At 33.6% G+C, this 7,568-nt stretch overlaps 1 non-coding gene across 1 annotated transcript; it reads left to right on the top strand.

The window, feature by feature from the left end:
- The first annotated feature begins 809 nt into the window (after positions 1 to 809).
- Positions 810 to 935, top strand: LOC119046081 (small nucleolar RNA SNORA40). Its single transcript, XR_005081905.2, has one exon. It is a non-coding gene; the product is annotated as a small nucleolar RNA SNORA40 (small nucleolar RNA).
- The last annotated feature ends 6,633 nt before the right edge of the window (positions 936 to 7,568 follow it).

Genomic DNA, 7,568 nt, shown 5'->3' with positions numbered 1-7,568 from the left:
AAATAAAATATCATGATTAAAATTGACTGAAACTTAATGAAAAATTAATGTCAAAGTTACATTGGAAATAGAGAGAAAATCACACATTCCTTAATTATCAATAGAAGAAAAAAAGCCACAGCTTTTAGGAATAGTATACCAATTGCTTGATTTATTACTAAAATGATCCTTGGCTTAATATTTATAAGTTGTGAATATTACAAAATAAGTCATCTTTGGTAGCAAATTGAATATACTACAAAAATAACTTCCAAATTAACTGGTTTTAATAAATAAATACAAAACCAACAAACAGTACTCTTAATAATCTCATAAATCAAGGAAATATTAAAAACATTAAATCAGACCCTTTTATAAAGTTTATACTTTCTTTATTACTTATCATTGAGAATACTAAAGAAAATGCCTTTATAAAGTACCCTAAAATATGTTTAAAGACATACATCACTAATTAATTATGACTAATTGTGGTTAGTCCCAAAATGCAAAATTAATATTAAAAAAATCAATGCAACTTCCATGTTAATAGAATAATTGATGAAATCCACATAATCATATTAATAAATTAAAATATTTTAACAAAATTCTATACCCAGTGCTCAGCAAGCTAGAAACAGAGGAGAATTTTTAAATCTGATAAAGTTTGTCAATGAAACAACCCACAATTCATGTCATAATTATGAACATGGTGAAAGACTAAATGTTCCATCTCTACAAATGGAAAAGCAGAAATTAAGCCTACTCTCATTATTCCTATACAATGTAAAGTTGAAGGTACCAGCCAGTGAATTAAATCAGAAAAAGGAAATATCACTTGTGTCTGTTTTTGCTTAACTTGTGGTCAAAGACTACATACAGGTATGGAAAACAAATCCTCTTTTGCAACCCAAGCTCATTGTTTGGTATGAGTTTTGATACATAGACAAAGGAACATGATACCTAAACAAGAAAAAAGAAAAAAAAAAGAAAAGAAAATCTATACAACTCACTTGAAAAGGAAGAAGCAACACTGTTTTTATTCATTTGATTGTGAATATGGAGGAAATGCCAAAGAATCTATAGAAAGCCTACTAGAATTAAAAAGTAATTTTAAAAAGTAAGGTCATATAATGAAAGACCATTATAAAAATCATATTTGTTATTATATGGCAATAAATATTTGTAACATGAAATTTTAAAAATGACCTTAACATAGTAGTGAAACATAATTAGGAATAATGTGAACAGACACATAGAGAACCTCTACACTTAAAAACTGCAACACATGGCTGAGAGATGTTACTGAAGACCTAGACCTAATTTACTGTAGAAGTACATCAAGTTTACGGACCAACAATCCAATACTAATTTATTTGTTCTCATGAAAATGATCCATAGATTCAGAGAAATTCCAAACAAAATCCAAGCAGAGCTTTCTTGAGGAAATTGGCAAGTTGATTCTATAATTTATACCAAAATGTAAAAAACCTTGAAGAGCCAACATAAATTTGAAACAATAATAAGTTTGGAGAATTTATATCACCTTATTATGATACTTTTAAACTGTCTGGTGTTTCTGTATAAAACAACATTTGTAGAATAAAATAATGTACACAGATCCTGAGAGGTATGAACATATGTCCAATTGGCTTTGTGCAAATGTCCCAAGGTGTTTTAATGGAGGAAAGAATGATGTTCTGTAACAAACTGTGCTAGAATAAAATGAGTGCTGTAATGGAAAAAGAGAACTCCCAACCTTTATACCAGGACATGCACAAATGTTAACTTAAGATAAATTCTAGAGCTAAATGTAAATAAAACTATAAATATTGAATAAAAACAGGAAAACATTTTTACAGCCTTGGTATAGTCAAAGATACCCTATGCAGAAAACCATAAGAACTAACCATTAAAGAAAACAACTGATAAATAGAACTTCCAAGTTCAAAACTTTCATCTTTACCATTTTGCTATTAAAATAATTAAAAGGAAGTCACCAACTTAGAAAAACTATTCATAATTCCTATATATGACACTGGGTATATATCCAGAATTGATAAAATGATAATGAATTTTTACTATTCAATAGAAAATGTCATATCTTCTACCACACATTCACCCACACTAACAAATAGTAATTAAGGTTACTAATTAAGTCAGTCAAAAGAGTAACTATCCTGTTTGATCTGACCTATGTAGATGTTCTGTAAATGGGACTGGACTTTCCTCTAGTTAAAAAGATGGGATGTATGATACTCTTATCACTGGATTTATAGGTTAAAGGGAGCAAGACAGCCAGGATATGAGAACAACTCTAATGCAACCTCTGGCCAACAACCAGCAAGAAACCAGGGTCCTTAATCTTACAACTAACTCTAAGGAATTGAATAATTTGGCAGTAATCTGTGTGAGTTTAGACAAGACTCACAAGTTCCAGATGGAAATGTAGCTACCCGACATAATTATTTCAGCTTTATGAGATGCTGAGCAAAGAATACTCTAAAGCCCTACCCAGATTTCTGAATATAGAAGCATGAGATAGTGAATTTGTGTTGTTCTAAGTCACTTAGTTTGTGGTAATATGTCACACAGCAATGAGAAAGCTAATAGCTGTGTTTGATTAACCTTTGTGTGAAGTGTGATTATAGCTCATGATGAGTATTCACTTCTCCTCTCAGTATTTTCCTTCAACCTCATAGATACAGATGATGACATTGCATTTGTACACATGACCAATGAGAAGCTCACCTGCAAACATGAATATACTAAAACTAATTTGTGAGAACACCATATTTTTATGTGAAGAATTTAAAATGTTGACTTTAGAATCCTTGATTTCTTAATAACAGAGATATAACTTAAAAACATATAAAGAAAATATACTTATAGGATCATTATTATAATTAAGAGTTACCGTACTACAAAGAAAACTGGGAAGTATGCTTGACCATATGCAGTAAAAGCTGAAGTTTACAAAGTCAGTCTGCTGAGAGAAGAATGAAAGACAAAAATATGTAAAGAAAACAGAACTATGGCCATGTGGGCCCAGAAAGGGACAGAGAATTTTCACAGCCATGATGGTTTCTCTGCTGCACTTCCTACAATGTTTTGTTGCATAGGGGGTCTATTTTCCTCTTCACTATTCTCTAATAATAAGCATACTGTACCCTTTAAATAAGTTATTTTGAATGACCCTGAATAAAACTCTATTCCATGCAACTCAACTAGGTTCAGGTAAGATATGGAACTAGAGTGGGAATAGGGCAACAGATAGCCTCTCAGAGAAAGCATGGAAGAGTGTATTGTGCTGGTTTGTGTGTAGGATAGTAAATACCTTACACTCTGGGGTAGTAGTGGCAAAATTACCAGTATGGTAGAGTAAGAGTGGTGAAATTCCTCTAAAACAATACAACATTTGGAGGAACTTGGTAAATTTATGCAAAGATAGTAGAGTTTTGCCTATTTCAACTAAACTAAAGTATATCAAGAAAAAGGTAAACTTAATTCCAAATTATATTACTGGAAATATAGAAGAACTATATTAGCAAAGTGTGAACCTGTTGCGGAAAGGCCATTTTGCCTGCAATAGAGAGTCTAAGGTTGGAGAAACTAAAAACAAAATTTTGCATACTGCAATATAAAACCAATTCCCACTACATTTTCTTTTTGATCATCAAAATTATGCTCTGGATGACAGTTTCGGATCAGGACAATTCACAGAGATGTCTCAGAGTTGCAACAGACCCTGAACCCCTGCAAAACCTCACTTGTCATGGCTCTTCTCCACCATAGCCCTCCTATTTTCTCTGCTTCCCATTTATTCAGAATTAGATAAATATCTAAGCTATCTCCCAATAAGGAATTGAATGTGAAATATATATATTTAATTATAATAACTCTTAATTAATTATTAATAGTAATGATCCTATAAGTATATTTTTGATATGTTTTAAAATTATACCTCTATTATTAAGAAATCCAGGTATTAAGACACCTGTATTAAACAAGTACAAGCTATTCAAACACACACATGCATTCCTGCATGCCCTACAAAACTATTGGCTATAGTGGCCAGAAACATTATCCTCACATGATCATATGTGTGTGTGTGTGTGTATAAACTTTTAATAGAGAATGCTTCATATAATAGTCTTCCAAATAGTCCTGAGACTTCAGTGATTCAGAAAAGTACTAGAAACCTGTGGTTGGTGAGCTCTGACCTGTTGTTTCACAATGAAGTACTTCGGGCGTGGTTCCACAGGCTTGCTTGTTCTGAGTATGCCGAGAATACAAGTAGCATTTTAAAAGTTTTTTGTTGTATTCTGGATACAATATTGGGGCTAAATTAAGAAACTTCCATTTGGAAAATATAACATTTTATACAACATATAATATATAACACATATTATGTAAATATTACATTTATATAATGTATGTATGAATATAAAATCTTTTGATAATACCTGGTAGGAATATTTAAATCTAGGTTTGTGTGTTATATATATATGGATGAGTGAATATACAGAATTAACTTCTAATGCCTCTTTGCACACAGACCTTTGCTGTCTCAGCAACAATAATCTATAAAATGTTGCTTTATTAACAGTCCTTGTACAGCCCTTACTGGTGTACAGTGGATTGGTCATCAGCCTGTGAACCAAACAATTGAGGTTCCATTCCCAGGCAGGGCACATGCCTGGGTTGCAGGCCAGTTCCCAGCAGGGGACACATGAGAGGCAACCATACATTGACATTTCTCTCCCTCTCTCCTTCCCTTCCCCTCTAAAGATAAATAAATAAAATCTTTAAAAAAAAAAGAGTCCATGTACAAAATAAAGCTACATAAATTAGCCAGGAGAAAAATTAAACTCTGGACTAAATATACAGAAAGAGCTAGCAATGACATAATCATGTCAGACACATGTACAATATACATTCTGGCATTTTATAAGGCCATATATATAATTATATATGCATATTTTATATATATATACATGTGCACATAAATATATACCTGCATATATAAGTGAATATAAGTAAGTTTATATGTGCATATGTGTATAAACTACATGTGTATTATGTATAAGTGTGTATTTATATGTGCATGTACAAGCTATATACATATAGACACACATATAGACACACGCTCTGGATTCTGATACCCTGGAATCCTCAAGCACTCCTTTTTGTCTTGAACAAATGATCACAGATATTTATGCTACACTAATAGTTTCAGAGGAGCTTACCTTGGCATATTGGTTGTAGCACTGACATAGTTTTGTAAATTATTCTTTAATCAAATATCTACCCACTATATGTGAGTATAAATTTTAAAATTAATCAAAGAGCTCATTTCACTGTGTTCCACCAAAATGACATGAGATCAAAACCTGAGGATCCTGAAAACTATCCTGGAAGCTGAAGAATTCACTCTTCACTTCAGTTCACACACTGAGAAATAAAGCCTCAGAGCACCAAAATAGGCAACTTTCTCATTATCTGCAAGTAATTAAATTCTGGGTTTGATTAAATATGTCTTCACTCAAAAATAAGTAAAACAAAACTAAAAAAAACAAAAAAGCAACATGTTCTTACAGAACAATCTGTACCACAAGAGGCTATCCAGAGAAAACTTACAACTTAAAAATTTCTCTACTAAATGAAATGAAAGTTTAGGCAGAATTTACATTATTACTCTCAATAATGTTAGACTATGCAGACTTTCTAAGGCCAGGGTGCAACATGTATCGAGCAAACTACAACTGACGGAAGTGAAAATGAAGATATATGACTTTGAAAAAATTATCTTTAGAAACCCAATTTAATGTCATACAATTAATATTTGAAGCCATTAATGGTGAAACTTACATTGTAAAAAATGTTATCACTGCTAAGGAGGACAAATTCCTCCTAGTAGTAAAGGACATGTAAATAAAATAGTTGAAAAATAAAAGGAAATGGAGAAATGTCTGGAATTTTGAAGACATAACACAGAACAGCCATATTGAATGTTGGTGTAACATCTGCCATTCAGAATGCATCTGAATTTTCAGGACATTTTTTAAATTAGAAATAGTTTTCTTGAGATTTGAATATAACCTCTAGATGGAGTATATTTTGATTCACAATGTCTGCATGTTATAAATGTTCATTATATTAACTCAATAAATATTATTTCAAACTATTTTATTTATTTATAATTTTATTGATTATGCCATTACATTTGTTCTATTGCCCCCCTTCATTCCCCTCCACCCTGCACACCCCTCCCCCACTATTGCCCCCCCTTTAGTTTATGACCATGTGTCTCAAGTTCTTTGGATTCTATATTTCCCCTACTATTCTTGCCCTCCCCCTATCTATTTTCTACCTACTATCTATTCTACTTATTCTCTGTACCTTCTCCCCCCTTCTCCTCCTCCCACTCCCCTGTTGCTAACCCTCCACCTGATCTTCATTTCTATGGTTCACTCCTGATCTAGCTGTCCTCTTAATTTGCTTTTGTTTTAGGTGTGGTTGTTGATAACTGTGAGTTTGCTGTCCTCTCTCTGTTCATCTTTTTTATCTTCTTTTTCTTAGGTAAGTCCCTTTAACATTTCATATAATAAGGGCTTGGTGATGATGAACTCCTTGAATTTGATCTTATCTGAGAGGCACTTTATCTGTCCTTCCATTTTAAATGAAAGCTTTGCTGGATAGAGCAGTCTTGGATGTAGGTTTTTGGATTTCATGATTTGGAATACCTCTTTCCAGCCCCTTCTTGCCTGTAAGGTCTCTTGAGAAATCTGCTGACAGTCTGATAGGAACTCCTTTGTAGGTGACTGTCCCCTTAGCTTTTGCTGCTTCTAGGATTCTCTCCTTCATTTTAATCTTGGCTAGTATAATGATGATGTGCCTTGGTGTGTTCCTTCTTGGGTTCAACTTCTTTGGGACTCTCTGAGCTTCCTGGATTTCCTGGAAGTCTATTTCCTTTGCCAGAATGGGGAAGTTCTCTTTTATTATTTGTTCAAATAAGGTTTCCACTTGTGACTGTTCCTCTTCCCCTTCTGGTACCCCTATAATTCGGATGTTGGAATGTTTAAAGATGTCCTGGAGGTTCCCTAGCCTCTCCTCATTTTTTTGAATTCTTGCTTCTTAATATTTTTCTGTTTGGCCATTTTTTCCTTCCTTCTGGTCTGCTCTCTTGATTTGAGTCCCAGTTTCCTTTCCATTACTATTGGTTTCCTGTGCATTTCCATTCCTTTTAATTAGTTTATCCTTCATATGTTCCTCTAATTTGTGACTAAAATCAACCAGTTCTGTGAGCATCCTGATCACCAGTGTTTTGAACTGTGCATCTCAAAGTTTGGCTATTTCTTCATTGCTTAGATTTATTGGCTCTGTGGCTCTGAGTTGTTCTTGAGCCATGTTTTGATATGTTTGTGCCTTTTAGGTATGAGGAGAGGTGCCTTAGGTGTTCTCCAGGGTGGGGCCACCCAGGTTACTGGTTTGTGAGGCTGTATGTGGGGGCAGGGTCAGAGGGGGACAATGGCTGTCCTCTCCGCTCACCCAGTCCACCTTACTTTGCCCGGTCTGCTTCACTGCTCTCC

This window comes from Artibeus jamaicensis, unplaced genomic scaffold (genome assembly GCF_021234435.1).
Source record: "Artibeus jamaicensis isolate MK-2021 breed Jamaican fruit bat unplaced genomic scaffold, CSHL_Jam_final contig_415, whole genome shotgun sequence".
NCBI lineage: Eukaryota > Metazoa > Chordata > Mammalia > Chiroptera > Phyllostomidae > Artibeus > Artibeus jamaicensis.
This window is presented reverse-complemented; position numbering and strand designations above follow the sequence as displayed.